We start from the raw sequence: 18,479 nt of genomic DNA, 5'->3' as shown, positions 1-18,479 counted from the left end.
CATCCTTTAACCTGTTTGGTTCTATCACTAGACTATGCTGAGCCCCAGGGCAGACAAGGCTGCAAATCAGAATTGTCCTTGTCCCAAGTCACCTAAGCCACAGAAATACAGACAGACTCTCATTCAGTGAGCTGCGTTGTGCATACAGCCAAGAAACACACCGCAGCTTCAAGCCCCAGGCAGCCCATCGGACTCTCTCAGGACACGTCCTTGCTAAGGCCAGGCTTAGTTGAAGCCAGGTCCCTCTCTTTTATTTTCTATCTTCTCCCTCTCTTTTATTTTCTACAGGCCCCTGACCCCTGTAGATCCAAAAGTCAACCCAATTCAACGAAAGTTTATTGAGGGCCATCTTGTTTGGCCTGAACCCAAACAAAGAAGAGTAAGACCTTCCAAACACTTACTCTCCAATAGAGGGACAATCATATTGATGTGAGTCATGTAGAACAAATGAATAAGGTGCTGAGTGCATGCAAGAGGGAGCAGTCAGAAAAAGCTGCCCAGGGGAGGTGATGTATAAGCTGGCTTTGCAGCTGGCCACACACAAGTTAGTCAGGCAGACGAGAGAGCCAGAGGATCCTCCAGTCAGGGACATGGAGATGTGCAGGGGCATGGCCTATTAGGGGAAGTAGGATCTGTTTGATATCTCCAGAGCCTAAAAGTCTAATGCTGGGTTTAGTGTATCAGGGAGAGAAGAGGCAAAGAGGAGGTCAGGGGCCAGATGATGAAAGGGTGGCAGACCATGCTAGACTTTATCTTGCAAGTACTGAAGAGCAAGAGAAAGGCTCTGTATTGCAGAACGCTCTCTCCAGCTGGAGGGGGAAGAGGGTATATTAGTTTGCTAGGGTTTCCAGAGCCTGGCGTGCTACAGTCCATGGGATTGCAAAGAATCAGACACGACTAAGCACAGTCTAGCTAGCCATACAAACTACCACAGATTGGGTGTCTTCAACAACAAAAATGTATTTTCTCACCATTCTAAAAGTCCAAGGCCTGTGATCAAAGTGTTGCCAGGGGTGGTTTCTTCTGTGGCCTCTCTGCTTGACTTGCAGATGCTTGCCTTCTCCCCGTGTCTTTACAGGGCCTCCCCTCTGTGCCTGTGTCCTAATCTCCTCTTCTTATAAAGACATCACTGATGTTGGATTCAGTTCAGTTCAGTCGCTCAGTCGTGTCCGACTCTTTGCGACCCCATGAATCGCAGCACGCCAGGCCTCCCTGCCCATCACCAACTCCCGGAGTTCACTCAGACTCACGTCCATCGAGTGGGTGATGCCATTCAGCCATCTCATCATCTGTCGTCCCCTTCTCCTCCTGCCCTCAATCCCTCCCAGCATCAGAGTCTTTTCCAATGAGTCAACTATTTGCATGAAGTGGCCAAAGTACTAGAGTTTCAGCTTTAGCATCATTCCCTCCAAAGAAATCCCAGGGCTGATCTCCTTCAGAATGGACTGGTTGGATCTCCTGGCAGTCCAAGGGACTCTCAAGAGTCTTCTCCAACACCACAGTTCAAAAGCATCAATTCTTCAGTGTTCAGCTTTCTTCACAGTCCAATTCTCACATCCATACACGACCACTGGAAAAACAATAGCCTTGACGAGACGGACCTTTGTTGGCAAAGTAATGTCTCTGCTTTTGAATATGCTATCTAGGTTGATCATAACTTTTCTTCCAAGGAGTAAGCATCTTTTACTGGATTGCTACTGCTGCTAAGTCACTTCAGTCATGTCCAACTCTGTGTGACCCCATAGACGGCAGCCCACCAGGCTCCCCCATCCCTGAGATTCTCCAGGCAAGAACACTGGAGTGGGTTGCCATTTCCTTCTCCAGTGCATGAAAGTGAAAAGTGAAAGGGAAGTCGCTCAGTCGTGTCCGACTCTTAGCGACCCCATGGACTGCAGCCCACCAGGCTCCTCCATCCATGGGATTTTCCAGGCAAGAGTACTGGAGTGGGGTGCCATTGCCTTCTCTGTTTACTGGATTAGGGCCCACTTATATGACCTCATTTTAACTTAACTGGATCTTTAACGATCCTACCTCCAAATAAGGTCACATTCTGAGGTACAGGAGGTTAGGATGTCAACATGTGAACCTTGCAGGGCCACAATTTGGCTCATAACAGGTATCAAGCAGGTATCAAGACTAGAGAAAAAGAGACCAACAAGAGGCCGTTGCTGCAAACTGGGCAAGGAAGGGGAGGCCTGAATCAGCGATGACTATAGTCACCCTCTGAGGAAGGGGGCTGCATGGAGAACTGGTATAGAGAGAGAATGAACAGGACATGTGAATAACTGGACGGAAGGACTTCTTTAAAGTTGCAGATGCTAAAGGATCAGAGGCCACCTGCCCTAGCAAAGGCCCTCTAAAATGTTGCTTTTCAGGACTCCTTGAGACAATGTAATGAGCAAATCCAGAAAGTTAACACATATGCAATGTAAATCACTGAAGCTGAGAAAATCCTCCACGTTGATTAGACAGGTGGTCACGCATAGCGGAAAGGACACCAGACCAGAAGTCAGAGGCCTGGGTTCTGCAGCCCCTTCTCTGTAACATTAAGAAAGTCATTCTCTTTGGGCCTCAGTTTTCTTTTCTATAAAAGGGGAGGGTTGAACTAAACTGTCTTTAGGTACCTTTCATCTCTGACACCTTGTAATCCTGTTATTGCATAATAAGTAGAGTGGGAACAAGAGGAGTATGAGTAAAGAGAGGCCAGAAGGAGTCTGGGGTCAAATGAGAGAGAAGCAAGTCCCTTATTCACCACACTGACCACCCTTCAGGGCCAGTCTGCATAGGCTCAGGTTGGAAGCCACGTCCCACCAGTTCCACCCTCAGCTGGCACGAGTGTTTCAATGACTAGTCACTAAAGAGAAAATATTTACTGTAAAAAGTAAAAACCTGTACAACAAACCAATTCATCTTATAATCTTAGCTACTTCAACAATGATCCTAAAAGCTCTTCCCTGCACTGATGCCAGGCCCTGTATCTCTCCCCTGCTCCAGTTCATCCCTTCCACTTTCTGGTTTGGGTCAGTGGTACCATCTTCGATCGCCCTCCATTTTGCCTACTTTAGTAATTAGCACCTGAATTCTGTGGCTCTGATTTAGCAGAGGATCTTGCCTCCATCCCTCCTGTCTTCCCTTCCCATTCCATCTCAGTCTTAGAATTTTCCAACTTCGCAACTGTTGTAGTTTTTCCTTCTTGGTTTCAAGGACTTGCATCCTCACGTTGAGGGGTGACAGCCTCCTAACTGGACTCTTCCTCTGCTTCACTTTATTTAGTACTTCCTAGCATATTTCTACTCCTAAACCACATCCTTCCAGGGCCCTGCCAACTGCTGACTCAATGGGTGCCACCCAGGTCCTGATCCAGTAAGAGTTGCTGCTCCCAGGGGAGCTCTAAGGACAGGGAGGAGATGGGAGGGAGAGACTTGAGGCCCAAGAGTACCCTGTGAGTAGCAGGCATCAGCTTTCCCATCTATTCCCCAGGAGGTGTGCAGAGCCAGATCCAGCGGCTCCAGCCTGGATCTCTGGATTCTCCTCTGAGTCTCAGCTGGGCAAAATCTTGGACTTAAACCTTGGCTCAGTCAACCAGGAGCCCTAGAACTGCCTATTTGCCCTCAGTCCTATCCCCCAGGGCCAGAGACATTTTCTGCCGATCTTTGCATCAATTTGTGAGCATTCCCCTAGTCCTGTGCTGGTGCTCTCAGAAGCCTCTCCTGTAGGCCCACTCCTCAGATTGAACCTCCCAAATATCAACATTGCCCAGAGCAGATATAAATTCGCTGTGACCACCTGGACTTAGCAATCTAGAGTCTACCTATTCGCAAATCCTGCGGAGAATAACCCTTCTGTCTTGGCTGCCTCTCTTCCTCTTTTCAGCGTGGTGTGTGTGTTCGTGCCAAGTCGCTTGAGTCATGTCCAACTGTTTGCGATCCTATGGACAGTAGCCCACCAGGTTCCTCTGTCCATGAGATTCTCCAGTCAAGAATACTGGAGTGGGTTTCCATGCCCTCCTCCAGGGGATCTTCCCAACCCAGGGGATCACACCCATGTCTCCTGTGGCTCTTGCACTGCAGGTGGATTCTTTACCACTGACCCACCAGGGGAGCCCTTCAGTGTGTTAAGGGTCTAGCACCTCTTCTTGAAACCCTTATTTTTGTCACATCATTTTCTCCAGTTTCCAGTGACTCCCTATAGCCTTTGATTCAAGTCCAAACGGCTCAGCACTGAATTTGAGACCTTCCCTAGCCTGCCATGCTCCCAACATATTCAACCTCATCCTGTACTACTCCTCAATTTGTTTTATTCCAGCCAGGCTTCGTTTGAAGGCTCCACCCCAAACTTTCCAAACTGAGTTCTAATCCCAAGTCACTGCCAGGGCTATGCTTGTCCACAGAAACCCTCACACTCATAGCTCCGCTAGGAAGACAGTCCAAGAGTGCATATCTTCTACTGTGTTGTTGAAGACCCCTGGTCCACAGCTATTTGACCAGTGAAAGGAACATGACCAAGGGTTTTCCCAGGATCTCTGAGAACAAAAACTATTCAAATAGTGATTATGATTATTAGTTGGACCAATCAAATGGTCTCAAAAAGTCTGAACAGGAAAACACAGAGTCAATTGGTAGCAAAAGTGAAAAAAAAGGACATGTAGAAATAGGTATTGAGGTAAAAGGGTTATCAGTGTGCTTTGAGTAAGTAGAAATTAAGAGTAAACAGAAACTATAAACTAACAGACCACAAAAAATAAAGAAATAGTATGTGGAATTTCAGGTTGGTGTTTCTCCCTCTACAATAAATAGTTCTCTCGAAAATCACCTAAACACAAGAAGGAGAATAATAAACAAACCCTATCTTTGACAAAGCTAGCAAAGATCGATAAACTCAGATACAACACGTGACTGGGGTGTGGAAAGACACAAAGACAAAACAGCCATGGCACAGAGGTCAGGTATCGCTGGCCAAACTCAGCTCTCCAAGGTGAGTGCTACACCCCAGGAGCAACAAAATATCACTCTTTTATTAGGAATAATTAGGGTAGGTATGTGGGCTGGGAGGGGGAGCTTTCCTGAATATATTTTGGCATGAAATAAAACAGCAAAGGTGGGGCCAATGATGAATCATACAGAAGAGTCATATTTGCAGAAAGCAGTCTCTCTGTGAAGCGAAATAGAGGAGACAGGGGCCATGTTACGAGCATATACACACCTGTCACTACCAACTGACTAGAGAGAAATAAAGCTTAAAAGATCTTACACTCATGTCCCCATAGGAACATTTCTTGCAGCCTAGTTCATGGCCATTCCCTCCTTCACTCTAGAAGCTCATGCAAACAACTGGTCCAAGAAGTCACTTCATTCAGAGGTGAATTAATAATCAAAAGGAACTACCAAGCAATCTATACAATGAAGACACTACAGTGCACAGAGGGGAGAAAGAGAAAGGAAAAATAAATAGAAGATAAAAGCCAGTCACCACAAAAATACTGCCATGCATTGAAACATGTATAATATCATGTATGAAACGAGTCGCCAGTCCAGGTTCAAAGCACGATACTGGATGCTTGGGGCTGGTGCACTGGGATGACCCAGGGGGAGGGTGTGGGGAGGGGGGAGGGAGGGGGGTTCAGGATGGGGGGCACGGGTGTACCTGTGGCGGATTCATTTCGATGTTTGGTGGAGCTAATACAATATTGTAAAGTTTAAAAATAAAATAAAATTAAAAAAAAATACTGCCATGGAGAAAATGAACAAATATATTATCATGAAAAACTTCTAAACTTTATGAAGCAATTAACTCTTTCAATCAAAAGCACAAAGAAGAGATACAAATACTCAGGAAAAAATGTGGTAAGACATGCAAAGGATATAAGTCATGAGAGGATAAGGGGAAGAACATGTAAATCCAACCACAGACACTGCTGAAAGCATGGGACGTGTATCAGGGAAAGGACTGTAAAACATGAGAAAAAGCTGGAAAAGTAATCAGAGGTTTTAAAAACAAGATGACAGAGAAAATGGCAGGTATGAAAGATGAATATTCATGCAATTTATGTTTCTACAAAGAGAACAGATATGTAAAGATATGATTTATAGGAACTTTCCAAAATAAAAAAGAACTAAAAAATAAGTGAAGCAGCAATAAAACCAGAAAGTATACAACATAAAACATGATTTAAAAGAAAAAGAAAACTAAGAACAGATATGTTTATCATATTACTTTATGTGAATGGGATCATTTTATCTACTAAAATATATTTTCAGAATGAATCACAATATAAGGCCCAAATTTAATCTATAGATTAAAATACTGTGTCCCAGAAAAATATTTGCAAAGGATGATCAAATCTAGTAAAGATTCTGGACTTCAAAGACAAAGAATCCTTCGAAATACCCAGACTTAAAAGTCAAGATGCCTTAAAGAAGGAGAAAAAAAATCAAGGTGACCTCAGATATCACTACAACATTATCAATACAAAGACATAGAGTGTAATATAAGATGCTATGTCTAGGCAAACCATCAGTTAAGTATAAAGGCAACGTTGAGGAACATACAAGAACGTGAGAACATAAGTCTCATAAGCCTGAAGAATCTACAAGAGGATAATTTTCAAGCCAATCAGAAGATGAGCGGAACCGGGTGACCCCTGACCCGTGTGCCTAAGACTAAGACCAGCACTACGGCAACGTGGCAACCGTGCTTACAGAGCCAAGTGGAAAGGCTATACACTCTAATAATGGAGACACTTCATAACTGACAAAATCTGGCTCAAGGAAGGGAACAGAAGGTAAAAACAGTGCAAGTATGCTGACAACATTTTTGTTTATATCCATTTGTCAAGGATATCATTTAAAGCTAATAAAGTGACAGATATACATGAATATTTAAAAATGTAAAAGGGAAACACTGAGAAAAACAGTAATAATATAATCAACTAAAATAAAGTGGTGGGGTAGGGAGTTTGGATTTAGTGCAAATGTAGCAATTTTGTCATTCTTAGAGAAAGTAGTTAATAGACACTAAGGAAAAATATATATGTGTGTGTAAAAGGAACTACCGGGGGCAAAATAAAAGCCTTTCAAATTATTAGAAGAAATATACACATAAAAACCAAGCAAATGAAACAGAATATGGAGTAAAAGATTGAAAAAATAAATGAAGCGGCAATAAAACCAGGAAGTATATAACATAAAACATGATTTAAAAGAAAACTAGGAACAAATATGTCTGTCATATTAATTTATGTGAATGGGATCATTTTAGCTACTGAAATACATTAACTCTCAGAATGAATCACAAAATAAGGCCCAAATTTCTAATATATTTTAAAATAAAATATTAAGGTTAGACTGAGGTTGAAAACGAAAGAATGGGCAAAGACAGAATATGCAGCACAAACATAAAGAAAGGAAGAAGCACAATTTAGTAGCTGGTAAGATTTAAACTGGGGGCAGGGAGAGGGATGCAGAGGCATATTTAACCAGAAAAAGGGAAATGGTATAACAGTAAACAAGACCTTCTAGAACTAACACCCAAAAAAGATGTCCTTTTCATTATAGGGGACTGGAATAAAAAGTAGGAAGTCAAGAAATACCTGGAGTAACAGGCAAATTTGGCCTTGGAGTACAGGATGAAGGAGGGCCATGGCTAATAGTTTTTCCAAGAGAAGGCACTGGTCATACACCCTCTTCCAACAACACAAGAGAAGACTCTACACATGGACATCACCAGATGGTCAATACTGAAATCAGACTGATTATATTCTTTGCAGCCAAAGATGGAGAAGTTTTATACAGTCAGCAAAAACAAGAATGGGAGCTGACTGTGGCACAGGCCATGAACTCCTTATTGCCAAATTCAGACTTAAATTGAAGAAAGTAGGGAAAAGAACTAGACCATTCAGGTATGACCTAAATCAAATCCCTTGCAACTATACAGTGGAAGTGAGAAATAGATTCAAGGGATTAGATCTGATAGAGCATCTGAAGAAGTGTGGACAGAGGTTCGTGACATTGGCACGAGGCAGGAATACTACCCAAAGCAATCTATAGATTCAATGCAATACCTATCAAGCTACCAATGGTATTTTTCACAGAACTAGAACAAATAATTTCACAATTTGTATGGAAATACAAAAAACCTCAAATAGCCAAAGGAATCTTGAGAAAGAAGAACGGAACTGGAGGAATCAACCTGCCTGACTTCAGGCTATACTACAAAGCTACAGTCATCAAGACAGTATGGTACTGGCACAAAGACAGAAATATAGATCAATGGAACAAAATAGAAAGCCCAGAGATAAATACACCCACCTATGGACACCTTATCTTTGACAAAGGAGGCAAGAATATACAATGGAGAAAAGACAACCTCTTTAACAAGTGGTGCTGGGAAAACTGGTTAACCACTTGTAAAAGAATGAAACTAGAATACTTTCTAACACCATACACAAAAATAAACTCAAAATGGATTAAAGATCTAAACATAAGACCAGAAACCACAAAACTCCTAGAGGAAAATATAGGCAAAACACTCTCCAACATAAATCACAGCAGGATCCTTTATGACCCACCTCCCAGAGTAATGGAAATATAAGCAAAAATAAATGGGACCTAATTAAACTTAAAAGCTTTTGCACAATGAAGGAAACTATAACCAAGGTGAAAAGACAGCCTTCAGAATGGGAGAGAATAATAACAAACGAAGCAACTGACAAAGAATTTATCTCAAAAATATACAAGCAACTCCTGTAGCTCAATTCCAGAAAAATAAACGACCCAATCAAAAAGTGGGCCAAAGAACTAAACAGACATTTCTCCAAAGAAGACATACAGATGGCTAACAAACACATGAAAAGATGCTCAACATCACTCATTATCAGAGAAATGCAAATCAAAACCACTATGAGGTACCATTTCACGCCAGTCAGAATGGCTGCGATCCAAAAGTCTACAAGCAATAAATACTGGAGAGGGTGCAGAGAAAAGGGAACCTTCTTACACTGTTGGTGGAAATGCCAACTAGTATAGCCGCTCTGGAGAACAGTATAGAGATGCCTTAAAAAACTGGAAATAGAACTGCCATATGACCCAGCAATCCCACTGCTGAGCATACACACTGAGGAAACCAGAATTTAAAGAGACACGTGTACCCCAGTGTTCATCGCAGCACTGTTTATAATAGCCAGGACATGGAAGCAACCTAGATGTCCATAATCAGACAAATGGATAAGAAAGCTGTGGTACATATACACAATGGAATATTACTCAGCCATTAAAAGAATACATTTGAATCAGTTCTAATGAGGTGGATGAAACTGGAACTTATTATACAGAATGAAGTAAGGAGGAAGAAAAACACCAATACAGTATACTAATGCATATATATGGAATTTAGAAAGATGGTAACGATAACCCTATACGCGAGACAGCAAAAGAGACACAGATATATAGAACAGTCTTTCAGACTCTGTGGGAGAAGGCGAGGGTGGGATGATTTGAAAGAATAGCATTGAAACATGTATATTATCATATGTGAAAGAGATCGCCAGTCCAGGTTTGACGCATGAGACAGGGTGCTCAGGGCTGGTGCACTGGGATGACCCAGAGGGATGGGATGGGGAGGGAGGTGGGAGGGGGGTTCAGGATGGGGAACACATGTACACCCATGGCTGATTCATGTCAGTGTATGGCAAAACCACTACAATATTGTAATTAGTCTCCAATTAAAAAAAAAAAAATCCCCAAGGTAAAGAAATGCAAAAAGGCAAAATGGCTCTCTGAGGAGGCCTTACAAATAGCTGTGACAAGAAGAGAAGCGAAAGGCAAAGGAGAAAAGGAAAGATATAAGCATCTGAATGCAGAGTTCCAAAGAATAACAAAGAGAGATAAGAAAGCCTTCCTCAGCAATCAGTGCAAAGAAATAGAGGAAAACAATAGAATGGGAAAGTCTAGAGATCTCTTCAAGAAAATTAGAGATACCAAGGGAACATTTCATGCAAAGATGGGCTCGATAAAGGACAGAAATGGTACGGACCTAACAGAAGCAGAAGATAATAAGAAGAGGTGGCAAGAATACACAGAAGAACTATATAAAAAAGATCATTATGATCCAGATAATCACAAAGGTGTGATCAGCAACCTAGAGCCAGACATCCTGGAATGCGAAGTCAAGTGGGCCTTAGGAAGCACCACTAAGAACAAAGCTAGTGGAGGTGATGGAATTTCAGTTGAGCTCTTTCAAATCCTAAAAGATGATGCTGTAAAAGTGCTGCACTCAATATGCCACCAAATTTGGAAAAATCAACAGTGGCCACAGGACTGGAAAAGGTCAGTTTTCATTCCAATCCCAAAGAAAGGCAATGCCAAAGAATGTTCAAACTACTGCACAATTGCACTCATCTCACACGCTAGTAAAGCAATGCTCAAAATTCTCCATGCCTGGCTTCAACAGTACATGAACCATGAACTTCCAGATGTTCATGCTGGATTTAGAAAAGACAGAGAAACTAGAGGTCAAATTGCCAACATCTGTTGGATCATCGAAAAAGCAAGAGAGTTCCAGAAAAACATCTACTTTTGCTTTATTGACTATGCCAAAGCCTTTGACAGTGTGGACCACAACAAACTGTGGAAAATTCTTCAAGAGATGGGAATACCAGACCACCTCACCTGCCTCTTGAGAAATCTGTATGCAGGTCAGGAAGCAACAGTTAGAACTGGACATGGAACAACAGACTGGTTCCAAATAGGAAAAGGAGTACGTCAAGGCTGTATATTGTCACCCTGCTTATTTAACTTATATGCAGAGTACATCATGAGAAACGCTGAGCTGGAAGAAGCACAAGCTGGAATCAAGATTGCTGGAAGAAATATCAATAACCTCAGATATGTAGATGACACCACCCTTATGGCAGAAAGCGAAGAAGAACTAAAGAGCCTCTTGATGAAAGTGAAAGAGGAGAGTGAAAAAGTTGGCTTAAAGCTCAACATTCAGAAAACGAAGATCATGGCATCTGGTCCTGTCACTTCATGGTAAATAGATGGGGAAACAGTGGAAACAATGACAGATTTTATTTTGGGGGGCTACCAAATCACTGCAGATGGTGACTGCAGCCATGAAATTATAAGACACTTGCTCCTTAGAATAAAAGTTATGACCAACCTAGACAACATATTAAAAAGCAGAGACATTACTTTGCCAACAAATATCCTTCTAGTCAAAGCTATGGTTTTTCCAGTAGTCGAGTTGGACTATAAAGAAAGCTGAGCAATGAAGAATTGATGCTTTTGAACTATGGTGTTGGAGAAGACTCTTGAGAGTCCCTCGGACTGCAAGGAAATCCAACCAGTCCATCCTAAAGGAAATCAGTCCTGAATATTCATTGGAAGGACTGATGCTGAAGCTGAAACTCTAATACTTTGGCCACCTGATGTGAAGAGCTGGCTCTTTGGAAAAGACCCTGATGCTGGGAAAGATTGAAGGCAGGAGGAGAAGCAGATGACAGAGGATGAGATGGCTGGATGGCATCCCTGAATCAATGGACATGAGTCTGAATAAACTCCGGGAGTTGGTGATGGACAGGGAGGCCTGGTATGCTGTGGTTTATAGGGTCACAAAGAGTCGGACACGACTGAGCAACTGAATTGACTGACCGATATTTTTCCTCAGATGAAATAGAAACATAATAATAGAGACTATAGTTGACACCCAGCCCATGACAGAGGAAGTAAACAAACAAACAAAAAATTAAGGATATAAAGGAGAAAACAATCCAATTAATAATGTAATTCTAATTCATAGCCTGAAAATAATACTTTAATATCTTTAAATAAGAAAATTTTAAAAACTGAAAATTTTAGGGTACAAACACTGCCTCAATAAACTCTTCCCCGAAAGAGAAAATAACAAACAATGTTCTGGAATTATAATGTAATAAAATTAGAATTATGAAATAAAATCCTTTTTACTCAGAAATTTTCATTTTTTTTCTCTCAAACAGTACTTGGAACAAAGAGGAAATCAAAGTTGAAACTGGAAATTATCTTTAAATAATCCTAATGAAAATATTATATATCAGTTCTTTTTCAGTCACTAAGTCATGTCTGATGCTTTGCAACCCCATGGACTGCAGTGTGCCAGGCTTCCCCATCCCTCACCATCTCCCAGAGTTTGCTCAAATTCATGTCCATTGAGTCGGTGATGCCATCCAGATATCTTATCCTCTGTTTCTCCCTTCTCCTCTTGCTCTCAATCTTTCCCAGCATCAAGGTCTTTTTATATGTCAGAATATGTGGTCAAAGAATGTTCACAGTTAAAAATAAAAATCATTAAGCAACCAACTAAAGAAGTTAGGAAAAAAATAACAAACTCAAGCTAAGGAGAGCAGAAAGAAGACATTAGTTATGTGAAAGCAGAACACAATGAATTAAATTAAAGAGTTGGAGAATTAATATATATTATATCCAGCAGCTGATTCTATTTGAAAAAAAAAAAAAGCTAATAAAAGAGACAAACCATTAGCTAACATTATCAAGTCAAAGGGAGAAAATAGAAATATCCAAAATAAATAATTGCAATGGGGAAGAAAATAGAAACTGATAAAATTTAAAACATAATATGACACTATTTTGCTCACTGTTATGCAAAATAATTTGAATACATGGATAAAAGGATAAACTTACAGGAAAATATAAATTGCCAAAACTAACCATAGTGGACTTAGACAATCTAATGGACCAACTGCTATAGAAAACTAAAGACAACTGTCAAAAGAGCACCAAGTCCAGACTGTGTCACAGAAGAATTTTCACAGATCTTTAAGAAACAGGTAATTGTGATGCTTTGTAAATTCCTTCAGGGTATACAAAAAGAAAAAAAAAAAACTTTCAATTACTCTTTATGTTGCTGAAACTCGGCCTCTGTCCACTGGTGCCAAATAGAAACACGGAAACAGAGTTTTGGGTGAAGTTGAAAAGAGTAGATTCATTGCCTTGTCAGGCAAAGGGGGCCACAGTGGGGTAGCGCCCTCAAGACTGTGTCCCACGCTGGAGAGGGCAGTGAGGGGTCATATAGTGTTCAAGGAGCAAGGCATGATCAGCAAGCGGACATTCTTCTGGTCGTTTGGTGGTTAGGTAATTGGGAGTCAGCATCATCAAACTGGTTCCAAGTGGTCTGGGTTCTCTGTGCTTGTGGGCAGCATGCAATTAATTTCTTCCACCTGGTGGGGTTTTAGTATCTGCAAAACTGCTCAAAGGACATGGCTCAGAATATTATTGATAGCCCTTAAGAAAGAACTAAAGGTTCTTGAGTTTAATGGCTAAAGTATCATTATTTTGTCTTGCTTGCTTGTTCTCCTTTCTACATTTTTTTATTTCTCTGATTAAAATTATTTTCATAATTTCTTATTTTTATGTATTCATTTATTGTGGCTGTGCCAGGTCTTCGTCGCTGCTCGGGTCTTTCTCTAGTTGCAGCAAGCAGGAGCTACTCTGTACTTGCCGGGCACAGTTTTCTCATTGTGGTGGCCTCTCTCGTTGCGGAGCACAGGCTCTAGGGCATGCGGGCTTCAGTAGCTGCGGTGTGTGGGCTCAGTAGTTGTGACTCCCGGGCTCCAGAGCACAGGCTCAGTAGCTGTGGTGCACAGGCTTAGTTGCTCCACGGCATGTGGAATCTTTGCAGACCAGGGATCGAACCTGGCTTCTGCATTGGCAGGTAGATTCTTTACTACCAAGCCACCAGAGAAGACCCTAAATTTATTCTCTGAAGCTTTTTACAGACAAAAGCAGGTGGAGAACATAGGTGGGGACCTATTTTGGGAAGGCTTCATAGGGTCCTGCTCAATTATATTTATGAAAGTAGTATAACGGTGACATCGGAACCTGACAAATAGCACATAAAGAAACTATAGCCCATGTCACTTTGAATATCACAACAAAAACTTTATTAGAAAACAGAAATCAGCAGCACATTAAAAAAAATAATAACCAAGTACAGTTTACTCCAGAAATTCAAGAATGACTGATTCTCAAAATATCATTTTGTAATTCAGTATATTAGTAGATCAAAAGAAAAAAATCACATAGATCATTTCATAGAAGCTGAAAAGACATTTGAGAAGCGCATATCCATGCTTTATTTTTGTAAAGTGTCTTATAAAATAATAGTGGGATGGATACTTCCTTAATATGATAAAAGATATGCTTGGGCAAAAACCACAAACATGTTTAGTGTAGAAGCACTGTAAGCATTCTCATTAAAGTCGAGAACAAGACAATACATATAATATAACCACCATCACTTTGCGATGCTCCAACAGCGTGAGAATTGGAAAGGAGATGGTAAAATTAGCATCATTTTCAGTTGATGTGATTATTTACTTGGAAAACTCAACGATAATGAAAAAAAGTTACAAATGATAAGAAAGTTGACTAAGTTGGCTGGTTATAAAATCAACATACCAAAACATATTATTCAAACAATAGCCAGTTAGAAGATAATAATGGAAGAAAAAATCCATTTATAATAGCCATGGAAGATCAGACACAGAGAATTAAACCAAGAAACGTAGACAATCTAAGAAGGAAAAAACCTTGAAAACAGCATGAAGCACCAATAGAAGACTGGCATATGATGACTCAATGTCAAAAATATGAAAACTCTTCTTATGTTAATGTAAAGGTTCAATATAATGTTGTCCCCAAATATTTGCTTTTTAAATTTTGTATATTTATATTTGCTTGGGTGTTTGTGGGGATAACTTACAAGAGGATTCTGAAATGAATAATAACCTGTAGAAATAAATAAGCAAGAACCACTAGAAAAAGTATTTTTTCAAGAAGGGTAATGAGTGGTAGAAGCAGAACCAGCATTACCAGATATTAAAGCACATTATGAAATGACAAAGCTATAATAGTTAAAACACTGCAGGACATGTTGTGAACAGATGGACAAATGAATGGGACAAAAGAGACCTTCCTCTTGGGACAAAAGGGGTGTCTTTGACACCCCTTCCAAGGGTAGAAGATAGAAATTTAAAATAAATGACATTTAGCCAACTGGGTAGCCATTTGAGAAAGAAAATAACCAAGTTGGATCATCAGATCCCCATCCCACACCTTATACCAAAAATAACTCAAGAAGAATCAGATATTTACATTTTTATAAAATAAAACCATAAAATTCTAGAAAAAGAAAGGGAGAATTTTACAAATACACTCTTGGAATAAGGTGGGCTTTTCTAAATATAACCCAAAACCCAGAGCCCAATATAAAAAAGTTGCCTCACTTGACCACATACAAATCAAATTTACCTGGTTTTGGTCTGATGGAGTGGGAAACAGTTTAAACAAAGCCAAACAACAAATGACAAACTGGAGAAAGAAATTTTAAACCATATCATAAATAGTTAATTTTCTGGAAGGAAGAAGAATATCTATAAATCAATGAGAAATTGGGCAAAGGATACAGACAGACAGTCCTCTAAAAGGAGATGCTTCTCAAACACAGAAGAGATGGTGGTCCTCATCTGTAATAAGAGAAATGTTACCATCACAACACCACTGTTCACCTAACAGATGATCAAAGGCCAAAAAGTTCTAAATCTCTGTAGGAAAGAGTATAGAAACACAGTTTTGTTTGTTTGTTTGTTTTGCTGGTAGAAGCATAATTCAGTATCACCTCTATGGTGTTGGTACTTATTAGCTGGATGTTCGGCCTTGGGCTAGGGTCTTACCCTGAGTCTCGTAGCATGCTCTCTTAGAATCATTTTCAAAATTAAAAGGACCTATACATGGAAATGATCACAGTGCTCAATACCGTAATATTGCTATACTCACAGCTTGGTCAAGCACCACCTCGGCCCTTGTTGACCCAAAGAGAATGTTCTGTCCACAGCCAAGGTTGTCCAGAGCCTCTGTCCTCTGGGGAAGGGGCTTGCTTCCTCTGGAGGCCAGAGAGAACTGATGTATCCCAGAGGCCCAACCATGCCCAAGGAGGAGCAGAGGCCTGGCTCCGACAGGGGAGCCCAGGATTTACCTCCTGAGTAGTCCTCAGCCTAGTCCGGCAGCCAGAAGCAACGGGCAGACACACAAAGGATGGGTGTGATGCAGCCTCTGGACTGTACTTTGAGGCTGCTAATGTCTGCTAACTGGGCCAGATCCCCAGCTGCTTGGTTCCAGTCCTACCCCTATCCCCATCAGCCAGTGGTTGACTGGACTCTCTGGCCTCATCTAAGGTAGGAGTACACATGGAAGCTCCATTGGGTGCCATGGCAACCATCTGCTGGAGGCCAGTCTCCCCATGCACCTCCTGACCACTCCCAGCACTCATTCGACTTCCCAGGTGGTGCCAACGGCAAAGAACCCACCTGACATTAAAAAAATTGTAAAATCATGTGACAATACCCAACAGATCATAAAAGAGGAGTTATCAGTTTGTGTCTTCCCCATGAATAATTCAGAACTGATGTTTAATTTTTATCATGTTTGAATGTCCTATGAATGTATTTCCTTTGCAGAATGTAGAAGAAAGGTGATAATAATTAGTTTATATAATTATGCTGGCTGTAAATGATGCTCAATATAATATTTTATGCAATTAAAGGCTTATGGGACATATCGCCACTTTTTTACTTGTATTGGTAATAAGGAATGTTTGCGCCTCCACTATTGTACTGCTTCTGGATGTGAGCTATGTGACGATTTCTGCTATCATATTAAGCGCCACAATTTTAATAAAGCAAATGTACATATGAAAAAAAAAAAAGAAACTGTCTGCCAATGCAGGAGATGTAAGAGGAACAGATTTGACATTTGACCCCTGGGTCAGGAAGATCCCCTGGAGGAGGAAATGGCAACCCACTCCATTGTTCTTTTTTTTTTTTACTTAAAAAAAAATTTATTAATTTATTTTAAATGGAGAATAATTAACACTATTGTGATGTTTTTTGCCATATATCAACATGAATCAGCCACCCATTTATGATAAAAACTTGCTAGAAAGTAGGCATAGAAGGAACATACCTCAACAGAATAAAAGCCACATATGACAAACCCACAGCAAACATTATCCTCAATGTAAAAATTTGAAAGCGTTTCCTCTAAAATCAGGAACAAGACAAGGGAACTCACTCTCACCACTACTATTCAACATAGCTTTGGAGGTCCTAGCCCAGCAATCAGAGAAGAAAAAGAAAAGTAATCCAGATTGGAAAAGAAGAAGTAAAACTCTCACTGTTTGCAGATGACATGATCCTCTACATAAAAAATCCTAAAGATGCCACCAGAAAATTACTAGAGCTAATCAATGAATCGGAGAAGGCAATGGCACCCCACTCCAGTACTCTTGCCTGGAGAATTCCATGGACGGAGGAGCCTGGTAGGCTGTGGTCCATGGGGTCGCTAAGAGTCGGACACGACTGAGCAACTTCACTTTCACTTTTCACTTTCATGCATTGGAGAAGGAAATGGCAACCCACTCCAGTGTTCTTGCCTGGAGAATCCCATGGACAGAGGAGCCTGGTGGGCTGCCATCTATGGCGTCGCACAGAGTCAGACACGACTGACGCGACTTAGCAGCAGCAGCAGCAGCGATCAATGAATATAGTAAAGTTTCAGGATATAACATTAATACACAGAAATCCCTTGCATTCCTATACGCTCCAGTATTCTTGCTTGAAGAATCCTATAGACAGAGGAGCCCAGAGTCGGACACGACTGAAGTGACTTAGCTCAGCACGCAGCACACACTCAGTTCTTAGGGATAGGTGAGCTGGTATCTACCTGAATTTAAGAGCCTGCTGAATCCACGACACAGCTATACCAGAAAAAGGAGGTCTGGGTCCAGCCGTGGCTCAACTCACTACATTTCTGTGAGCAGATTGCTTCCCCTCTCTGAGCCCATTTCCTCACCATAAAATAAAGAAGTAGGACTAGCAACTTCTGTGGCAACTTCCAGCCATGACATTCCAGGGCTCTAGGATTTCCCCCTAGAGCTAGTCCTGGAGATGAGCAAGGCTGCTCTTTCTGGTAAGTTCTCCAGGGAAAGAAAAGGGATGGGTGGCCTGAGAACTAATCCTGCAAGCTTGGATGAGGGATGGGCCCCTATCTCTGCAAGAAATTTCCATCTGGGAGAAGACCTCCATCCATTCTCAATGGGGTGTTGCATGGAAATTTTAACTGAGGCACTATGATACAATCAATGCCAATGTATCAGTAGAAATGGCAGAGTAGATGTTCAAAAACCAGGTAGAAGGCTCTTCATTCCTCAAAGAGGCTGCAAAGGGTAGAACATGTGGGCCTGGGGAGAGCAGTCTGAGAAGGAAGAACTGCTGTTAAGCATTCACCCCTTCCCCGGGCAGAAGCAGTCGACAGAGGGTTCCAACCACAGGGACTTTCAAAGGAGCTTGATAAGGGTGTTCTGTGGCTTGCGGGGCCCAGGGGACTGGTTTTAGCTCTGCCAGGATACGAAGGAGCGTGAGAGTCAGG

This window comes from Bubalus bubalis, chromosome 16 (assembly GCF_019923935.1).
Source record: "Bubalus bubalis isolate 160015118507 breed Murrah chromosome 16, NDDB_SH_1, whole genome shotgun sequence".
Classification (NCBI taxonomy): domain Eukaryota; kingdom Metazoa; phylum Chordata; class Mammalia; order Artiodactyla; family Bovidae; genus Bubalus; species Bubalus bubalis.
Note: the sequence above shows the minus strand (reverse complement) of the source record.